Source organism: Mirounga angustirostris, unplaced genomic scaffold (genome assembly GCF_029215605.1).
Source record: "Mirounga angustirostris isolate CCGP_5_RB_7025 unplaced genomic scaffold, mMirAng1.0.hap1 SCAF_11, whole genome shotgun sequence".
NCBI lineage: Eukaryota > Metazoa > Chordata > Mammalia > Carnivora > Phocidae > Mirounga > Mirounga angustirostris.
Window position 1 is genome coordinate 108,014,648 of NW_026991719.1, and position 23,160 is coordinate 108,037,807.

At 40.2% G+C, this 23,160-nt stretch overlaps 1 long non-coding RNA gene across 2 annotated transcripts in view; it reads right to left on the reverse strand.

The window, feature by feature from the left end:
* LOC123839239 (uncharacterized) overlaps nt 1-23,160 on the reverse strand; it is a 167,911-nt gene that overhangs the window by 12,482 nt on the left and 132,269 nt on the right. Inside the window, exon 2 of one of the 2 annotated variants that reach the window (XR_010406261.1) lies at nt 20,964-21,010. The exons of the other annotated variant lie outside the window; for it this stretch is intronic. This is a non-coding gene — a long non-coding RNA (uncharacterized LOC123839239). The remainder of the gene's footprint in view (nt 1-20,963; nt 21,011-23,160) is intronic. 2 annotated transcript variants of the gene reach the window in all.

Consider the following 23,160-nt stretch of genomic DNA (forward strand, 5'->3'; position numbering starts at 1 on the left):
TACATTATATGTTAATAAAGAGAAAAAAAACTTGGTGAGAAAAGGAAGTTGCTTAACCAGTGCCCTGCCTCCCTTTTGATAAGCATGGTTCCTTCTCTCTCTTTCCATCTCTCTTTGCTCATTCTCTTCCTCCATATTCCCCTAGTTTTACTCCCCAGATCTTTCTCCTAGGTGTCTCTTCTCTCCCTCTGCCTTCTCTGGACTCCTGTTTCTCTCTGCCATGTCTTCTTCTTCATAATTATGACATCATAGATTCTCCAGTTCTAGACTGGGTCCAGTTCAGCCTGTGGTCCAGTATAGGAAATCCATTTACTGTACTGCTGACTGGGCTGAAATTGAATGGTGTTCACAATTAGTTGCTCACTAATTTATAAAACTGCTTCTTCCATCATATTAGATAACTTTAGTTATCTAGACTGAAAACCTGTCCTCCTACTCAGCTGAAATATGCCCTCCCTTTCACTTTCTTCCAGTCCTCGTTCTACCTTCATGTGCCACAATACAATTATTCTCTTCTGTAGCTCATTCTTAAAACTGACACTGCTTTTTCTCTCCATCCCTCAGTCTTACCTCTCACTTTCTGTTATCTCTCAGTGATGGCCCTGAACTAGAAACTAAACATAAATTTTATGCTTGATATCCTTAATTTCACCAAGTGGCTGAATAAATTGGCCTTACTTTTTAAAATATATGTAAATGTAAATATAGATATATGTAGACATCAGTATTCAGGAGATCTATGTATTCAGAACACATTTCTAGCTCTGAAAACAACTTAGAATAATGTATATTTAAACTAGTTTTTGTGCAGCAAGTCATTTAAAAAACTGTTAAGTGTTTTCTTAAAGTTCACAAAGAAAAAGATAGGTTGAACACTTTAAAATCATCTTTTTTGGTTCACAAACAACACCATTAAAGTTTTTAAAGTTACTTTTTCCTTATGTATGGTCCCTGACTGAGATGTGAGAGTTGAATCAATTACCCTCAGTAGGTTCAATTAAGGGAGTGAAGGATCCTGGAAGACATCAGTTAACACTGCACTTCTTTAAACTCTCCTCCCTGTTCTTCTCAAATGCTGAAGGCTTAGCTTGAATGGGCTATTCTGTTGCTCTTCTAAGGGCTTATTGACAGGAAATCAGAGATGGTGGGAGATCTGTTCCAATACTTAGACTATTTCTAAAGCTCTTTTCTGGCTGAATATTGTTTCTAGCATTAGAGGGGAAGGAAATGTGCTTATAAATGCAACTACTTAATTCCTAGATTCCCTTACATCTTGAACAGCAACAATAAGGTTAAATTAGGGGAAATCTTAGTTGTATTCCTTCTTTCAGAAACAATCATCACTTTTATGTCTGCATATATTTATAATTTTCACAGCATTTCCCAACCCATTATCATGTTAGGACTCCACAGTTCTGTGAGGTAGGAAACGTATGTATGTTTTCTTTAGTCTATAGATAACGAAACCGCAGCTCACTTAGATTACACAGCAAGTAAATGGTCAAACCAAAACTAAAATGCCCTTGCTTCAGTACTCTTTCCTATGATTCACATTGGTTCTTTGAGTTCTAATTCAGCGACAGGATAGTATAGTTATGCTGGGCAAGGATTGCATGCACTTTCACAAGAAGCAGTTTCCATATTGCTGTGGCTATCCTGAAGATCCACCCTGCAGAGGCCAGACTCAAGGCTTTTTCTACCTGTGGCTTCCACTTGACTGTGATCTTCATTTACTATGGGACAGCAATCTTCATGTACATGTGCCCACAGTCTCAATCATCCCAGGATGAGGATAAGATCACTTCAGTGTTGTATGGGGCAGTAATACCCATGCTGAACCCACTCATTTACACTCTGAAAAACAAGGATGTTGAAAGATGCCCTAATGAAGGTGGTCAAAGGAAGGATAACTGTCTGATGGCTGCAGGTATCTTGTCCAGCATCCTTTCCAATGAGTCACCAGTCCTTTGCTTTTTCACAATTGTCCACAAAATAGAATTGAATAAAAGATGAACCTATCTCTGACCCAATCTAATGGAAGTCAGTTGTTGTCAAAAGACTCTTTTCCGTGACAGTTTTCATCTTTAAGAACATGGATCCTGAAGATGGTTCTATAGTACATGAATTTATTTTTCACTGATTATAATCATAACCAAGGAAAGGTGGGTGCTAGGACTTGGGAGAGAGAGGACAGTTTAGTCTCTGTGGTACCACATAAGGAGGGAAACTGTCCTTTTATATACAAATGAAACAGTATGTCCTTGCTTATAAACTGCCCCTTCCCAGAGAAGGGATAGCCGCAAATACTAGCCACAAACACTAACCCACTAAGAGCAACAAATTTCACATACTAGCCCTGAAGCAGCCATGTAGCCATGGTGTTCACCTGATGGGGGGAAAAAAAGATATGGCAGGAAGGCGCACTCCACATTCTGTGTGGTATGTCATTTATCTTGATATGTTTGCTGCAACGAGTTTGTAATTTCCAGAACCAGATCAGGATGACTTCTAGATCAGCTATTGCTTTGTTTTGTCTACCCTACACTTCCCTGCCCACAAACAGAAATGAGAGTGCAAAAAGTAAAGGGAGATCTCTGCATATCTTCTAGGAACTTATACTCTGAAAAGGACCAGATGACTGCTGAAAATCTAAGACTAGAGGAATAAGAAATTTAACAAGATTCAGATGTACATACCCCATCTATTCTAGGTAACCTCTATGGTAACTGCCAAATTGGCTTTCTCCTATTCCCTTCCTTCCTGTGGAGTTGGTCTAGCTTACCCAGTACTGGCTGAGTTGAATGGGTAGGAGTGTGAGATTGTGTTCTAAAGAGGTAGAGCTGCAATATATACAGTATATATTTATATGTTGAAAGCAATGGGGACACCAAGTTGGTTGGTAAATCAACATACATTAGGAAAAATAGAATTTCAGACACGTGGGGGGCACACATATACTAAAAGGAAAGAGTTGTCCAGAGGGCTATGGTCAGGGGTTGCTGTAAGGATCCCAGATCAAAGCAGAGTGAAGCACAGGAATAAAACCTAAGGGGTTAAGAAGATTGAAGTGGGCTGACTTAAGAGGGCAGGTTGGCGTAGACCCCTGGTTTTCAAACTTTGTGAATTACATGGGGAATCTTGATGAAATGCAAATTCTGATTCAATAGGTCAGGGTTATAATCCGAAATTCTGGATTTCTAGATTTCTGGCAAGCTTCCAGGTGATTCAAATGTTACCAGTATGTAGACCACACCTTTAAGTATCAGGAGTGTGTGCAATCCCATCTAGAAGACACTGATATGATAGCATGGATATCAGGTAACAGTTTAATAAGGATGAGGGGAGAGAAAAATTTACATACATAAAATCACACAGAAGTCCTTAAACATTTAGACATTTTATTTTATAATTCTTATGCTTTGCTATAACATTGAGAATAAAGAATAAAGTTTTCCACAGAGAACAGATTTCTGCCTTGGATCATTCAGGACTCTATAGCTTACATGCCAGTGATTCTGTGATGCTTTTCTTTATCCTTAATGATCTTGTTCGCAAAATGACATCTAAACTGGGACTTCCCCAGAGGCTAACGAGGAATTTGCTGCATAGACGGGCTTGAAAGCCATATTTTTGGCAGCAGGCTGGAAAGGACAAAGCAGCGGCCCAGTAACCTAACATCATAAATATATGAAATTTGTCCACCGTGAAACCAACATTATTGCATTTGTATCATATGCAAAACTTAAGGCAAATAATATAAGGAGCTCTATTCCCCTCAGTACTAAAGATATTTTCTTGTAATAGTAGCTAACATTTATATAACACTTAGCAATTTATACATTATTTTCACATATATTATCATATTTTATACTCACAGCAAACCTATGAGATAGATAAGGCAAATATTAGCCCCACTTTCAGAACAGAAAAGAGATTCAGAGAAGTTAAATGATTTACTAAAGGGCACAACTTACACTCAGTTGTCTTGACTATAAATCCAGTGTAGTTTCCATGGTACATCTATCTAAGACTGTGCCTTAAAGTAAATTGTAATGCAACCTGATTGCCATTCATTTTGGTGGCATGTTCAAGTATTCTAGTCAAACAGGTGAAGAAATTCATATGGGTCATAAAGTGAAATGCTAAACCAAGAAACATGGGGTCTGCACGAGGAGTATATTACTTGTTTCATCCCATCTACTAGGAGGTCATCAAACATAGGAATGCTCCCTTTCTTGTCAATTTCTATGTCATTCCCAGTCTTTGGTCTATGAAATACTTCTTTCCAAACAGCAGGGATTACCTTGCCTACCTGCATATTGAGCCCCACCCTAATTTCAATCTTGAACTTAGGCAAGGAATATATAGTAAACTCTAAATACGTTTGTGATTCAATATCAGAACAATCAACTTCTATTCCATATTTGACCCTATATCCCAGTTAACTTCCTATCCCAGTTAGTTCTTTGGGCCATGGTCAGCGGTCTAGTAGTCTAGGCTTTCTAGGACTCAGGAGCAGCCTTACTTTTGCAAGCAGTGTTCCCTTCTCCTTCCAGAGACTAGAACCCTACCTGACCTGGAGTACACCATTCTTCTTCTTCTTCTTTTTTTTTTTTTAAGAAGAGAGAGCACAAGCAGGGGATGCTGCAGAGGGAGAGGGAGAAGCAGGCTCCCCACTGAGCAGGGAGACCAACATGGGGCTCAATCTCAGGACCCTGGGATCATGGCGTGATCTAAAGGCAGATGCTTAACTGACTTGAGACCCAGGCACCCCTGGAGTACACCTTTCTGCTGTCAAAATTCCTGAGTGATGATTGTCTGCCTATAAGGTCTTTTCTCATATCATAACCTAGATTTGAGGCAGAGTAATTAGGGGCAGATGTTATATTGGGAGTACAATTTCAGAGAGTAAGAAAGAGGGACATGGATATTGAATCAAGAAAGCAGGGAAAGCCAATTCAAGGATGTGTTATTGAGCTGACCTCAACTAAGTGAGACTCTTTGCTTAATCCAGTTGAATTGTTTAAGAAGTTGTATAAACTCTATCCCATTCATGGGTGGAAACAGAGGGATGATTTTTTTTCCAAATTTCTGAGGGCAAATTGGGAGACAGTGATGTGGTGAATAGATCATTATTAACCAACTTTCTCTAAGTACTCCACGCCCTTCTCTATGCTTAATGCCTTATATATGTGATCTCGTGGAATCCAACCACCAACCCTCTCAGGTAGGTACTATTCTTCTCCACACTAGCCAATGAATAAACTGAGGCCCAGAGAGGTTAAGCAACTTGCCCATGGTCACACAGCATATAAATGGTGGAACCAGGATTTGAGCTCAAACTGCATGATTCCATGACCCTTAACCACTATTCGGCACTGCCTCCAGGGGGATGAATTTAGTCACCATCTCCTATCTCCCAATGGATAAGGATTCACCCGTCCACCCAGTCTTTCGTGCTTCCACGTTGTACATATATATGTAGGCACCAGAGATGGTCTCACAGTAGCGTTCACTAGTAAATCTCAGCTCAGGAGTTAAGAGGCATACAATGAAGGCATGAGGTAAGGTATTGTCTGGTTGCATCTGCATGAAGTATGTTGGAACCCACATAGCTGATCACCATAGTGACAGCTAGAATAATGTATAAGTGAAGCCAGGATATACAAAAAAAAATGCCTAACATATCCCAACACCAGAGGATGACATTTTCTCCCTGTGCCAAATCCACCCAAATGCCTGAGTAGTATTCAAAGTCTTGTCCTTTTGTTGCTACATCTGGCATCTTTAATTATCCCATGTCTAGCCATATCAAATCTCTTCATGTTATGGGAGTGGCCGGTTGCAAATGACAATAGGAAAAACCAGATAGGCAAAATACTTCAACACAGGGAAAACACTATAACAAGCAGTTGGAAACAGAAACTCAGACCTTGCTTGGTGACCTAGACCACCTTTTTGGATGGATTCCACTTTTTCATAAAGGAGGTGACTAACAGCCAAAAACAAATGGCCCATTTCACAAGCCTGAATGACTTCAAGGATGTGGAGAACTGCAGAAAAGTGTTTCCCAAGTACATAAAAATGTGCTGGTGCTGGTAAAGTTTTTACCAGTCTGTGTGGAAATGAAAAGAAATGAAAGTAAAGTAATGAGCTCTTCAGACTTAGTTTCATTCAATTTCATAGAGTGTTCTAAGCCAATTCACTGAAGCACTGTTTAGAATAGTAAATGGTTGGAAATAATTAAAATGTCCATTAATAAATGACTTAAATTTGGAACCAGAAAAGACCCCGCATAGCCAGAGGAATGTTGAAAAAGAAAAGCAAAGCTGGTGGCATCACAATTCCGGACTTCCAGCTCTATTACAAAGCTGTCATCATCAAGACAGTATGGTACTGGCACAAAAACAGGCACATAGATCAATGGAACAGAATAGAGAGCCCAGAAATGGACCCTCAACTCTATGGTCAACTCATCTTTGACAAAGCAGGAAAGAATGTCCAATGGAAAAAAGACAGTCTCTTCAACAAATGGTGTTGGGAAAATTGGACAGCCACATGCAGAAGAATGAAACTGGACCATTTCCTTACACCACACACAAAAATAGACTCCAAATGGTTGAAAGAACTCAATGTGAGACAGGAGTCCATCAAAATCCTAAAGGAGAACACAGGCAGCAACCTCTTTGACCTCAGCTGAAGCAACTTCTTCCTAGAAACATCACCAAAGGCAAGGGAAACAAGGGCAAAAATGAACTATTGGGACTTCATCAAGATAAAAAGCTTTTGCACAGCAAAAGAAACAGTCAACAAAACCAAAAGACAACCGACAGAATGGGAGAAGATATTTGCAAATGACATATCAGATAAAGGGCTAGTATCCAAAATCTATAAAGAACTCATCAAACTCAACACCCAAAGAACAAAGAATCCAATCAAGAAATGGGCAGAAGACATGAACAGACGTTTTTCCAAAGACATCCCAATGGCCAACAGACACATGAAAAAGTGTTCAATATCGCTCGGCATCAGGGAAATCCAAATCAAAACCTCAATGAGATACCACCTCACACCAGTCAGAATGGCTAAAATTAACAAGTCAGGAAATGACAGATGTTGGCGGGGATGCGGAGAAAGGGGAACCCTCCTACACTGTTGGTGGGAATGCAAGCTGGTGCAGCCACTCTGGAAAACTGTATGGAGGTTCCTCAAAAAGTTGAAAATAGAGCTACCATATGATCCAGCAATTGCACTACTGGGTATTTACCCCAAAGATACAAAAGTAGGGATCCAAAAGAGTACGTGCACCCCAATGTTTATAGCAGCAATGTCCACAATAGCCAAACTGTGGAAAGAGCCAAGATGTCCATCGACAGATGAATGGATAAAGAAGAAGTGGTATATATATACAATGGAATATTATGCAGCCATCAAAAGGAATGAGATCTTGCCATTTGCAACGACGTGGATGGAACTGGAGGGTATTATGCTGAGCGAAATAAGTCAAACAGAGAAAGACATGTATCATATGACCTCACTGATATGAGGAATTCTTAATCTCAGGAAACAAACTGAGGGTTGCTGGAGTGGGGGGTGGGGTGGGAGGGATGGGGTGACTGGGTGATAGACACCGGGGAAGGTATGTGCTCTGGTAAGCGCTGTGAATTGTGCAAGACTGTTGAATCTCAGATCTGTACCTCTGAAACAAATAATGCAATATATGTTAAGAAAAAAAAAAGAAGGTAGCAGGAGGGGAAGAATGAAGGGGGGGAAATCGGAGGGGTAGACGAACCATGAGAGACGATGGACTCTGAAAAACAAACTGAGGGTTCTAGAGGGGAGGGGGGTGGGAGGATGGGTTAGCCTGGTGATGGGTATTGAGGAGGGCACGTTCTGCATGGAGCACTGGGTGTTATGCACAAACAATGAATCATGGAACACTACATCTAAAACTAATGATGTAATGTATGGGGATTAACATAACAATAAAAAATTTAAAAAATATAAATAAATAAATAAATAAAAGAGCTGCTGGTTAGCAGGGACTGTGTCAGTTTGGCAGTGCTGGAGGGGGTTACCTGGAGAGAGCCTGCTGAGAAAGCAAACCAAAACAGAATCTCTGGAAGACAGAAGAACCAGTTCTGGGTGATAGCGTCTGAGTATGATGCAGCTGTGCCTGAAGTCCTGTTCCCTAAACTTTACAAGAACTCATAAATGATTATTATTGTTTTATAAATAAATAAATAAATAAATAAATAAATAAATAAATAAATAAATAAATAAATAAATGACTTAAATTTGGTAAATCCATACAATGGACTACTATGCAGACATAACAAGAATTAGAAAATTGTCTATGTACTGACATGCAATGCTTTTCAAGATATTGTTTTTAGTAAAAACAGTAGGTATAGAATACTATACATACACGTATTTGTTTACTTATATATGGAATATCTCTGGGAGGATGTCTAAAGAACAGATAATGGTGGCTGTCTCCAGAGAAGGAAACTGGGTGATAAAGGAAGAGGGGTAGGAAGGAGCCTTTTTATTGCCCATTCTTCTGTACATTTTGAATTTTGGACAAGAGTTTTTGTTTGTTTTGAATTTGTTTTCTAATTTTTTACCTAAAAAAGTCTTTACAATGAAATAATAAGGTTTATAAATTGTGGACAGTTGGTTGTTTTGTTTTTAATATATCCTTATAGCAAATAAAAAATTGCCAACACTATGGCAAGTTCACTTTGGGAAAAAAAATGTACTTTGTATGTGAAACCCAAAATTTTGGGAACCACTCTTCTAAGGTCCCTCCTGGGTCTGTCTTTTTGCTATTCCACTCTTAACTTGTGTCTCAGTTCTGGACCCATGCTTCTGCCTTAGACATCTTCCTAGTACCTCACTCCTTTTAGGACCCAGACCTTGCTGTGCTTTTGTCAGTCAATGCCCTCTATCATCCCCACCACAATCCATGGATTAGCCTCCTATCCTGCAATGGGATACTGTGACTGGGGCCCTTCTACCTACTGATAGACCTTTCAGGTATACACAACTTGACTGGGTTACTTTCTAAGCATTACTTGTTCCCACATTTTTCTTTACTCTTCTCTAAGTGCCTGTGAGACCATCCCTGATAACTCATGTTTGATCTCTCTAATGTCAAGTGTTTACCTGGACAACTTTCTTAAAATATGCTCTGCTTATCAGACTGATTGGAAATCTTCCCATGGCACTTCTAGGTGATTCTTTCCTTTCAGTATTTCTTTACACCAAATGGGGCCAAATTGGTATTATGTCTTGTGGCAGAGATGGCTAGTTATCTATACCATTATCTATTCTCCCAATCTTTGGTGATAGATTACTGAATTGTATTCAGGTGGCAACATATCTAGCTAAAAAACTATAGTCCTCAGACTGATTATTTCACTTAGCATAATACTCCCTCACTCCATCCACGTCATTGCAAATGGCAAGATTTCATTCTTTTTGATGGGTGAGTAATATTCCATTGTGTGTGTGTGTGTGTGTGTACACATGCCACATCTTCTTTATCCATTCATCTGTCCATGGACATTTGGGCTCTCTCCACAGTTGGGCTATTGTTGATGAATCACTGAATTCTGCTCCTGAAACCAATATTGCACTGTATGTTAACTAACTAAAATTTAAATTAAAAAAATTTTTTAAACCTATAGCTCCCAGCTTCTCTTGAAGCTAAGTGTGTCTGGGTGACCAAATTCTTATCAATGAAGTAGAAGTAAAAATGTTGTGGGGAATTTCTAGAAAGTCCTAAGTAGAAGCAAATCAGCCCCCATCTTTTCCCCGTCCTTCATCCTGATGTGTAGAATGTAATTGTGATATCTAGAGCTCTAACAACATTCCTTGCTCTGTGAGAATGAGGGCAGAATGTTTAGCTGGAAGGGGTATGAATCCATGAATATTGTAGAACTACCATAGCTATTCTGGACTTATCATCTTCAGTTATCTGTTATATGAGACACAAAAAAATCATCCATCTTGTTTAAGCCGCTCAATATTAAGTTTTCTGTCCCTTGAAGCTGAAACTGATTCTGATACATTGTCCCTATCAGTTTGCCATTTCCCTTTGAAGGTAACTATGCCTTGCTCTGTAATGTTTCTTTTTTATTATTTTTTATTTTTTTGAAGTTTTTTTTTTAAATTCCAGCTAGTTAACACACAGTGTAATATTAGCTTCAGATGTATAATATAGTGCTTCAACACATCCATATAACACCCAGTGCTCATCATGACAAGTGCCCTTCTTAATCCCTGTCACACATTTAACCCATCCTGCCACCTACCTCCCCTCCAGCCCTCCAGTAACCCTCAGTTTGTTCTCTATAGTCAAGAGTCTATTTCTTGGTTTGCCTCTCTCTCTCTTTTTTTTCCCTTTGCTCATTTTTTGCTTGTTTGTTTCTTAAATCCCACAGTGTTTTGATACTCAACATGTCTGAATAAGGATACCTCCCTACATATGTAGGGAATAAAGATATTTATGGAATTTTCAACCCTACCCATATTGCTAATTTCTTTACTGCCTACATACTGATTTATTATTATTCACTGCATATTTGGTGATTATTGTTTTACAATTAATTTAATTCTCTACCCCAAACCATGAGGAGAGGAGATATCATGGCATGGGTTAAACATGGCTTTTCCAAGACAAGCTGAGCAGAAGATGTTGGTTGGAGCAAGTACAAACTCATGAACACTGTCCAATAATTATTTACTGTAATAACTACCAAAGTTCTATCTACTGCTCAGACATCTCTTCTGAGCTCCAGTCACATGCATTCATGGAAAATGGACCCATATCTACCTCAAGTTTTACAGACAACCCAAATCAGATCATTTAAAAACAGAGAGCTTCACCTCTTCCCTTAAATCTCCCCTTCATCCTGTTTTCTAGATCTCATTGAATGGTGCCACAATCCACCTGAGAGACATATTCTAATCCACTTCCTCTCTCACTACAAGCTCTAATTATCCTTGAAGTGCTGCCTATTCTACTCCTGTGATAAATCTCAAATCCATCCTTAGTCTCTCATCCTACTGTCTCTCCCTTAACTTCAGCCCTCATCATTTCTTGCTTTGACTATTGCAATAACTTGAGACATGGTTTCATGGGCAACCCACTCCAATACAGGCTCCATACTATGGTGTCACACATTTTTCTGAGATTGTGTCAGAGTCCTCAGTGATGTCCAATTATGTGAAGGCAAGAAGCTAAACTCTCCATTGTGACACTTAAGACCTTCAGAGATCTGAACCCAGCCCACACAGGTGTCCTGATCGCTGCTGATCCAACCATACAAATATGTTACCATTCCCACAAACACATTCATTTCCAGCTCTATGCACACTATTGATGTAGACTCTGCAAATGTGTGCATTTAGAACTAGTGAACTATCCAACCTTAGAAACCCAGCAAGATTATCTCTTCTTATTTGAGCCTTCACCAACTACCTTTTATCTCTTGGCATGAAGAACAAAACCCTCCTTTATTGGGGTCCCCACACACAAGTTTATATGTGCTGACTTCATGTAATTCTTATATTGTGTACATGATTGCACAATGTAGCACTCCTTCCATGTAGCTATGGGTCTTAGAAAGCAGGAGAGAATGGCATCTATGTGGGCCAGCACTAGGACAAGGCCATGCTGCTATGTGAACTTCCCTAGACACATACATGGATACAGAGCCTTCAGAGGTCCATAGCACATTTTGCAACAATAAGAAGTCCACCTGTACTCTCCTATGTTCTCACCCTACTGACTCCAAGGCCTCCCATTTCTCCAAAAGTGCAGCCAGCCATTTTACTTCACGGCCAGGCCAGGTACCACCCAAGTTTTGGGCCTGGACTTGCTGAGGGGATCCAGACACTTCTTCCCAGGTACCTCTCTAAACCAGGGGAAGCTTGATCTCCTGAAAGATGAGATGCAGCTGAGCAGCTAGGCTCCTCAGCAGAGCTGGTGCTTCCTAACGACTAAGGACGCTCTGTTTATTTGGGCTTGGCCTGAACAGTCTCATGGAGCTAGAACCTAGTCATTACTAAATTCAAGATATCAGAGAAAACATTGGCTGGAACTTCTTGTCCTCACTTTTTTCTTTTTAGAAAATACAGAATCTCTGTCTAATACATAGCACCCTCTCCCTCTAAGCCAAGAGTCATGTGGAACAAAACCAGAGGAGTTGTCTTGTTTTCTACAGTTAAGAAGTGGGGGATTCTTGGGCGCCTGGGTGGCTCAGTCATTAATCGTCTGCCTTCGGCTCAGGTCATGATCCCAGGGTCCTGGGATCGAGTCCCACATCGGGCTCCCTGCTCAGCGGAGAGCCTGCTTCTCCCTCTCCCACTCCCGCTGCTTGTGTTCCTGCTCTCGCTATCTCTGTCTCTGTCAAATAAATAAATAAAATCTTAAAAAAAAAAAAAGAAGTGGGGGATTCAATATGTGTTTACAATGATAGCAAAGTTAAAATAGCTCAACTACGTTGCCAAATGAAGGATAACAGAGACATAAACACCGTCCTTAAAAAGATTCTTTTAGAAGGAAAGTATGAATTGAATCATTTACTGAAGTACTGTTTGAACAGATGGTGTGATTAACAGCTAACATGTAAGCCATCTCGGGAGCTTAAGGAAAAGTAAACAAGGGGAGCTAAAAAGAGATCACTTTATTCCCCAAAAGGTTCTTTCATTCATTTTACTAGGAAAATTGGAAAGTCTATGTTTTGAGGCTGTGTTTCCTTGGGGGATGTCAGGAGTGAGGGAGGAGGAGAGTCTCTTCAGAGCAAGAGCACACGGATGCAGGGTTGAGCTCCACATGTGTCTTCTGAAGGATGACATGGGTCTGAGCAGCCGAGACCCTCTGCATAGCTGACTCTTCCCAACCACTGAAGACACTCCTCATTTCTGTGTGTCCTGAAAGGCCCCATGTGCCCAGATGGAAGAGAAGGGACTTAAGAGTTGGGAACCAGTTATGAAACAGGCACTCCGCTAGGAACATTACAAGCCCTGCTTCCTCTAAGGCTAGCTCACCACGGCCCCGGGAGGCGTACGTTATAAGGCCGATTTTCCCACTGGGACACTAAGGTGGGAAAAGGAGGAAGAGATCTCCCAGAGCCACATGGCTACTTTGTGGAGCTGCCCATGAAACGCTGGCCTGTTGAGTTTCAGGCCTTAAGAGAGGCAGCCAGTTGCAGAGGGAAGAGCACTGAACAGGATGTCTGGAGACATGGGTGTGAAAGGCTCCTCCGCCAGCTAGTGCCTCAGGCACAGCAGCTGTTGCCTTCTGTGCCACAGTTTCTCCATCTTTAAAATGTGGAAGTTGTACCACATGGACTCCAAGGTCCTCACTTGGGTGTGGAAATGATATCAGAATATCAATCAAGTTGAAAAAAAGAAAGAATATCAATCAAGTTGGCTTCCCCAGCCCCATCATTCCTGAGCACCTTCAACTGAAATCAGGAAAAAGTCCTTGCACAGCGGTGCAGCTCTAGCCTGGTGCCGCCACCTTAGGCAAATCTCCAAGGAATTGGCTGACCCTGGGCACAGCGCTCTCTTGACTGCCTTCCCATGGCATTATCTTACCATATCATAGCATATCTGATCCACTTAGTGATGGCCCAGCACAGGTTGTCCTAGCGTTCTTCCCTTCGACTAATATTTATTGAGTGTGTAGTGATGCTCCAGGCACTGTGCTAGATACTGTGCAAACGATGGTGAGCAAGGACACAGTGTCTCTCCTCCTAAGATTAGGCCCAGTGGGGGAGATACACAAGCCAACAGATAAGTAAAACACAGAGGGATAAGTGTGAGCATAAGAAAAGGAACAGAGTTCGACCTGAGGAGTCAAGGTATGTTACCCTGAGGTAATGATGTTGACATCAAACTCAGTCCATTTTTGTCAACCATCCAGAGATTTAGAATCACCCAGGTGACTGTTGCAGATTTGCCTGGCCTATTATCCTGGCATTTGGTAAAACGTAGATGAAAACGTTAGATTCCCGTGCCACTTAGGGTCAAAGTTGCCAGGAAGGTAATGAAAGGTTTTGTTTCCAAAGATCTAGAGACTTAATGAAGGAGGAAAGCAACTTCGGTGTCAGTAGTCCAGAAATAAACTCCTTCTCTTGGGCATGTTCTTGTAAATACTTCTGAACTCTTTCATGTGAAGGGCCTTCTAATTGCCCCTCTGGGACCTAATCCTGGAGGCTTTGAAATGGTTTCCCTTTGCAACTTTGAACCTTTGATACGGTGTCCCCTGGCAGGTGTGATTCTGCCTCCCTCCCTGGCCTTTGTAATAATTGGACTTGGGGAGTGTTCCTCTCACCATTTTAGTGAAAGTGCAACTGCTCTTGAGTTACATTTGGAATTAACTTCAGGTCTCAGCTAAATGGAAGGAAAGCTTACCATGTGTTCTGTGTTTATATGTGACGCTGCTCAGCCCAGGGTTTCTTTCCGGGGCTGGAATGATCCACTGGAGCACTGCTCCAGGTCAACAGAAGAAAGAAATTCCCATAACACCTCAAGTGCCTGTCTGCTAGGACACTTACTACTCTGCATCTCACCTTATAGCTAGTTCTGTCCAAAGGTTCCCCTTCATCTCATTACTCAGCTGTGAGTTCCTACAGGCAATAAGAGTGCTTTGGTTTTCCTTAGATGCTATGTGCCTAGAGCCAATACCTTGTATGTAGGAGGTGTTTGTTCAATATTTGGCCAAAGTCCAAACTTCCAAAGTTGCTTTATTGATTTCTCAATGCTGTTGTATTATCACATAAAGCCTGCCATAATTCATTCTCAAAGTCAGCCATCTTCATTCTAGTCCACATGGCAATATTGTTTCACTATTTTGCCAGTTGCTAAAAGTAGACTCTAAACTTCTTAAATCAGAAGAGTTTTCTAGGTTTTCTAAACATTATATTTGTTCATCTCCAGGAATTTTCATAAAAGCTAACTTCTAGTCTTACGTATCATATACTTCTCCTTGGGGAGAAAGGAATGGCACAATCTGTTCTTCAATTCACCACGCTGAATTGTTCTTTAGGCTATAACCCAATCAATGGCTAACAAGTATAAATAGAGGATTTTCATAATTCAAAGTTTACAAATAATTCATTTTTACATTTGTTCCATTTAGTTTCCATGAAAAGCTTTATACTGTCTTGCTTATTGGAAAAAGACAAATATTATTCACCATGATTCTTTATAGTCTTTATATTCTCCATAAGAAACTAAACATACCTGAAATCATAGAGCTAGAAGAGTCCTGAACAGTTGTCTAGCACCATGGGAAAAATGCTTCAGTGGCAAAGCAGTTCACATTTTGTATAGTGTGACATCATGACTGTGAAAATAGCATAGGAACAGAAAAAGAGCCCACATGTACTTAATGGTCACAACTAAACAGCAGAATTCTCTGTGATTCTTGTTAAATTACCTATGGTTTTCTGTGGCTTCCATGCTTTCTCTGTTGACTGGAGAAAATGTTGATTAGAATCAATAATTGTCTAGTGAGGTCCATTTGCTTTATAGAAGAGAAAACTAAAGTCCAGCATGTTCAGGCAAAACCAGGACAAGAGATCTGACCTCAGAACTTTTAGACTACGTTGTTCTTTGAATTCAGATTTAAGGAAGATGTGGATTTATTTATATCGTCCCAGCTTCGTTGAGATATAACCGACATACAACACTGTCTAAGTTTAAGGTGTGCAATTTGGTGATTTGATAAGGTGCATTTGATGAAATGATTCCCACTATAGCATCAGCTGACATCTCCCTCACATCACCTAATTACCATTTCTTTTTGCAGTGGGAACATTTAAGATTCTACTCTATTAGCAACTTTCAAATATATCCATACTATTATTAACTATAATCACCACATTGAACATTAGGTCCCCAGCACATATTCTTCTTATAAGTGGAAGTTTGTATCCTTTGACCACCATCTCCCCAATTCCCCCACTCCCCCCTCAGCTCCTGGTAACCACTCCTACTCTCGGTGTCTATGAGTTCAGCCTTTTCAGGTTCCACATATAAGTGAGATCATACAGTACGTCTTTTTCTGTCTCTTTTTCTGTCGAATGTCATGTTTTAATTAATCTAAAATTGGGGTGAAATAAGAATTCTGTGCATTTTTTTAAAACGCAGCAGTCATTCTAAAGTCAAGTGGGGACATGAACAATGAATATGCCCACTAGGTTTACTCCTTCTCTTAGCTAGAGTCGTCATTTGCACTCATCATCTTGCAGGGATCCCCCGTGCCCTACTCCCTAGTTTCTCCTCTCAGTCACCTGCTCTTAACTAGTGCCCATTGCCAGCAGTGCCCTCAGTCATCCAGGGAGGCTCATAACCTCTGGTGCAAAAGGAGATTAGACTGTTTCGGCAAATGGTAGTCAATGCGCCCAGGTAGGAGTTGGGCTCACCGAAAAGAACCTAAACTTTTACTTGATGGGTGCTAATCCCTGCCAACTGCCATCACCTCATAATTAAATTGGTGGAAATTTCACTCCAGGAGCAGGGGATATGAAAACTGGCAGGCTTAAAACAACCTGCTCAAAGGACTCTGAGATTGGGGAGTGTGAGATCAACAGGTTGTTTCTAGGCCTTAGTTGTGTGAGGGATTCAGAGGACATTAGAGTGCCACAAAGGAGTGCTGTTAGAAACAGGACACAAGCCCTGTGGATGCCTAAGGAACCACTGTTGGCAGTGACCTGTAGGGGACCGGTAGTTCCCAATTAGTATAACGCAAAAAACAAATGCAAGGTGGTGTGCGGGCTAGAGGATATGATTTCGAGAATAATCTGCATCCCATCTAGATCAGCAGTTGGCAAACTACAGCATGTGCGTCAAAAGCAGCCCACTACACCTGTTTTCCTAGATAAAGTTTTATTAGAGCCTAGTTCTGCCTATTTGTTTACATCATGTCTAAGGCTGCTTTTTGGTGCTACAATGGCAGAGCTGAGTAGTTGCCACAGAGACCTATGGCACAGAAAATCTAAACTATCTCTTAAATGACTGATTTCGAAAAAGTTAGTCAGTTCCTGTTTCAGATCATAAAAGAGAAAGATTGGAAGAAATAATCCAGGGCACCTGGGTGGCTCGGTAAGTTAAGGGTCCAACTTCAGCTGAAGTCATGATCTCAGGGTCCTGGGATGGAGCCCTGTGTTGGGCTCCCTGCTCAGGGGGGAATCTGCTTCTCCCTCTGCCCCTACCCTCCCCCTTATGTGTGCGCTTTCCCTCTCAAATAAATAAAACCTTTTAAAAAGACCTATATGCCAGGGTGCCTGGGTGGCTCAGTTGTTAAGCGTCTGCCTTCGGCTCAGGCCATGATCCCAGGGTCCTGGGATTGAGCCCTGCACTGGGCTCCTCGTTCTGAGGGAAGCCTGCTTCTCCCTCTCCCACTCCCCCTGCTTGTGTTCCCTCTCTCGCTGTATCTATCTCTGTCAAATGAATAAATAAAATCTTTAAAAAAAAAAAAAGACCTATATGCCAATAAACTAAGCAATCTGGATGAAATGGATGCCTTCCTGGAAACGTATAAGCTGCCAAGACTGAAACAGGAAGAAATTGACAACCCGAATAGGCCAATAACCAGTAACGAGATTGAAGAAGTGATCAAAAACCTCCCAAAAAACAAGAGTCCAGGGCCTGATGGATTTCCTGGGGAATTCTACCAAACATTCAAAGAAGAAATAATACCTATTCTCCTGAAGCTGTTTCAAAAAATAGAAACAGAAGGAAAGATTCCAGACTCATTCTATGAGGCCAGCATTACCTTAATCCCCAAACTAGGCAAAGACCCCATCAAAAAGCAGAATTTCAGACTGATATCCCTGATGAATATGGATTCCAAAATCCTCAACAAAATCCTAGCTAATAGGATCCAACAATACTTTAAAAGGATCATCCACCACAACCAAGTGGGATTTATCCCCGTGATGCAAGGGTGGTTCAACATTTGCAAATCAATCAGTGTGATAGAACACATTAATAAGAGGAGAGAGAAGAACCATATGGTCCTCTCAATTGATGCAGAAAAAGCATTTGACAAAATACAACATCCTTTCCTGATTAAAACTCTTCAGAGTATAGGGATAGAGGGAACATTCCTCAAGTTCATAAAATCCATCTATGAAAAACCCACAGCAAAGATCATCCTCAATGGGGAAAAGCTGAGAGCCTTTCCCTTAAGATCAGGAACACATCAGGGATGCCCACTCTCGCCACTATTGTTCAACATAGTACTAGAAGTCCCAGCAACAGCAATCAGACAACAAAAAGAAATAAAAGTATTCAAATTGGCAAAGACGAAGTCAAACTCTCTCTTTTCGCAGATGACATGATACTTTATGTGGAAAACCCAAAACACTCCACCCCCAAATTACTAGATCTCATACAGCAATTCAGTAATGTGGCAGGATACAAAATCAATGCACAGAAATCAGTTGTTTTCTTATACACTAACAATGCAATTGTAGAAAGAGAAATTAGAGAAACGATTCCATTTACAATAGCACCAGAAACCATAAGATACCTTGGAATAAACCTAACCAAAGAGGTAAAGGATCTATATTCTAGGAACTACAGAACATACATGAAAGAAATTGAAGAAGACACAAAAAGATGGAAAAACATTCCATGCTCATGGATCAGAATAAACATTGTTAAAATGTCTCTGCTACCCAGAGCAATCTATACCTTCAATGCAATCCTGATCAAAATTCCAATGAGATTTTTCAAAGTGCTGGAACAAACAATCCTAAAATTTGTATGGAATCAGAAAAGACCCCGAATTGCCAAGGAAATGTTGAAAAAGAGAAACAAAGCTGGGGGCATTATGTTGTCTGATTTCAACCTCTATTACAAAGCAGTGATCACCAAGACAGCATGGTACTGGCACAAAAACAGACATATAGACCAATGGAACAGAATAGAGAACCCAGATATGGACCCTCAACTCTATGGTCAAATAATCTTTGACAAAGCAGGAAAAAATATGCAATGGAAAAAATTCTCTTCAATAAATGGTGCTGGGAAAATTGGACAGCCACATGCAGAAGAATGAAACTCGACCATTCTCTAACACCTCACACAATGATAAAATCAAAATGGATGAAAGACCTCAATGTGAGACAGGAATCCATCAAAATCCTAGAGGAGAACATAGGCAGTAACTTCTTTGACATTGGCCACAGCAACTTCTTTCAAGATACATCTCCAAAAGCTAGTGAAACAAAAGCAAAAATGAACTTTTGGGACTTCATCAAGATAAAAAGCTTCTGCACAGCAAAGGAAACAGCCAACAAAACAAAAAGGCAACCCACAGAAAGGGAGAAGATATTTGCAAATGACACTATGAATAAAGGGCTGGTATCCAAGATCTAGAAAGAACTTCTCAAACTCAACACCCAAAAAACAAATAATCAAGTCAAAAAATGGGCAGAAGACACGAACAGACACTTCTCTGAAGAAGACATACAAATGGCTAACAGACACATGAAAAAATGTTCATCATCATTAGCCATCAGAGAAATTCAAATCAAAACCACATTGAGAGACCACCTTACACCAGTTAGAATGGCAAAAATGGACAGGGAAAGAAACAACAAATGTTGAAGAGGTTGTGGAGAAAGGGGAACCCTCTTACACTGTTGGTGGGAATGCAAACTGGTACAGCCACTTTGGAAAACAGTGTGGCAGTTCCTCAAAAAAATAAAAATAGAGCTACCCTATGGCCTAGCAATTGCACTACTCTGTATTTACCCCAAAGACATAGATGTAGTGAAAAGAAGGGCCATATGCACCCCAATGTTCATAGCAGCAATATCCACAATAGCCAAACTGTGGAAAGAGCCAAGATGCCCTTCAACAGAAGAATGGATAAAGAAGATGTGGTCCATATATACAATGGAATATTACTCAGCCATCAGAAAGGATGAATACCCAACTTTTACATCAACATGGATGGGAACGGAGGAGATTATGCTAAGTGAAATAAGTCAAGTAGAGAAAGTCAATTATCATATGGCTTCACTTATCTGTGGAACATAAGGAATAGCACAGAGGACATTAGGAGAAGGAAGGGAAAAATGAAGGGGGGAAATCGAGGGAGAGATGAACCATGAGAGACTATGGACTCTGAGAAACAAACTGAGGGTTTTAGAGGGGAGGGGGGTGGGGGGATGGATTAGCCCGGTGATGGATATTAAGGAGGGCACATTCTGCATGGAGCACTGGGTGTTGTGCACAAACAATGAATCATGGAACACTTCATCTAAAACTAATGATGTAATGTATGGGGATTAACATAAGAATAAAATTAAAAAAAAAAAACTAATGATGTATTGTATGGTGACTAACATAACATAATAAAATAAAATTTAAAAAAAGAAAAAAAGAAAGAATCTCGCCCTCTGTCCCTCCCCCCACTCCTGTGCTCGCTCTCTCTCTCTCCCTCAAATAAATAATGTCTTTTTTTTAAAGAAAGAATCCTGAAAGGAAGACCAGACAAAAGAGAGATTAAGGGGATCCCAGCCTATGTGTGCAATCTCGGAATTGGGAGAACTTAACAGAGGAGAAAGAAGGGTAGCAGGTGGAAGCTGTGTTCCTGGATTCACATAGACATGGATGAGGATATTTCTGTAAAGGTTATTCTGAATCATCTAAAGCTGAAGTTGGCAAACTACAGCCTGGCCATCAAATCTGGTGCACTGTGTGGTTTTTTAATTGAAGTTTCACTGGAAGACAATCACACGCATTTGTTTATATATTTTCTATAGCTGTAGCATTATTACAAAAAACTTTAATAACAGGCTAAGACATTTAACTCTTCATTTCTCCTCAAGTCCCCCTTCTTCTGGTCCTTCCCAAATTGTTAAGCCCATGTGAACGAGCTTTGAGGGTTCTTTTTCTCCCTCCTAGGTGTACCTACTGTCCTTTACCTGTTCCAGCCACATTTCCAGTCTTATCACCTTTTATTGCCAGTAATCTGCAAGAACAAATGAGAAGAACTTTATCTTTAGGCAATATTTTGGCCTCATGATTACATGCTATATCCCAAATCATGGGTAACATAGTAGGCTTGAAATTTTAAGATTTAAATACCTGCTTAAACAAATTTCCCTTAACATATTGATTAATGGATTAATGCTATGTTGGAAGGATGTCTCCGGTGACATGCCTGGGGCCCTGCTCTGTTCAACACTTTTGTCAAATGACTTAGATAAAAACCCAGAAGACAAATTTGCCAAATTTTGAGTGATACAAAGAAAGTAAGACATGCTTAGGTAAAGTTTTGGATACCAGAATTAGCATCCAAAATGACCTCAGTGGAAGGGAACTCCAAGCCAAACTGAACAAGATGAAGCATTGCTTAGCAAATCATAAAGCTGAGCCTTGAGGTTAAAAGAAAATTAGTTGTACAGTCACAGAGGAAATGAGATAACTGGTTTGAGAGTAGTTTGTGTGGAAAAATCAAGGTTAGGGGCCTTACTTCCTTGCTAAACATAATACTGTTAAAAATAACTGGCTATCCTAGGATGTACACGATTAGTACAAAAATGCTGCCACAATTTGTAGTTTCTCCATGATGGGCATTGGTCGTTCCATGCTTTCAGAAGGGTGTCTGGTTCAAAGGACCACTCTTCAAGAGGACAATGGGAAAAAAATCAGGAGTAGATCTACGTATTTTCAGGAGTGAATTTGGATCTGTTATTGAGAGATCTTGGAATGAACTAAATCATCTGAATTGAGATGAAAGGACCACAGCATGGTTACCTTGGAGAAAAATATTCTGTGAAGTTGATATCATTAATGAGTTTCTGTTTTAATCCTAAACCTGACGCAGGAATTAAAGAGTTTCTGGGGACACGAAACTCTCAGTGGTAAAAATCAAGAAAGCCCAGGACAAACCAGGAAGATTGGTCCCCTACACTGTGCTTCAACTACACTCACCTCTATCTGGCAAACAGTTAAACTTGGTTTTTGTTTTTTTGTTTTGTTTTGTTTTGTTTGTTTTTTTGTTTTTAAAGATTTTATTTATTTGACAGACAGAGAGACAGTGAAGGAGGGAACACAAGTAGGGGAGTGAGAGAGGGAGAAGCAGGCTCCCTGCTCTAGAGCCTGATGCGGGGCTCGATCCCAGAACCCTGGGATCATGACCTGAGCTGAAGGCAGATGCTTAAGGACTGAGCCACCCAGGCGCCCCTAAACTTGTTTTTGCCTTAGAGTCTTAGCACCTACTGTTCCCTCTCTCTCAAACTCTATTCCCCTAAATTTTCACATAGTTACTTTGTGTCATTTTGGTCCCAATTAAACATCACCTTCTTTGAAAGCAAACACTTATAATAACAATCTTGTTCCACTGCTCTTTCATATAACCATTTCATTTTCATCTTAACAGATATTACTATCTGAATTACTTCATTTGTTACTTCTTTTTTGTCTCATCCCCACAGAATACAAGTTAAATAAGAAGGGAAGTCTTGTCTCTTTTGTTCATTGCTATATCCTCAGCAAATAGAGCAGAACTGACACATAGTAAGAAACCAATAAATATTTGTTGAGTGGATAAGTGAATGAATTATTCTGCATGACCATGAAGCCTAGATTGAATCCTTCCATATACACATCAAAAAGCTCTGAAGAAAAAATATCCACAAGATAAGTAAAATTCAGTTACCTAGTAAACTTTCAGAGTAGGCCGCACAGATCAGTATGTAATAGGGATGGGTCTAGTAGACTCTGATTATAAGGCAAGAAAGCTGCTGTCAATTAGGCCTTATGAGATTGCTAGATAAGTACTGTCTACACCCAGGAGAGCTGAGTCTGTGCTGTTTCCATGTTCTGTGCTGTGTACTTAAAGTGAAAAAGTCTATTCTCATCTTAAATCTCTTGTGATTCTGTTTCTGGTCAAACTATCATCAGAGACTTTAAGAAATTTGAAATTAAAAAATTTAGAGAAAAGAGATCTATGGCATCACAGCCACCTTCCCTTTTAGAAATATTAACCATAGAATTTCTTTATTTTATGAACTCCTAGGTGATATGATTATTTTCTCCCAAGATTCTGGTCCATTCTATCATAAGTAAGTCCATAACATCATTTCCCCCCAAAGCTTCTTTAACCTTCTGAGAAAT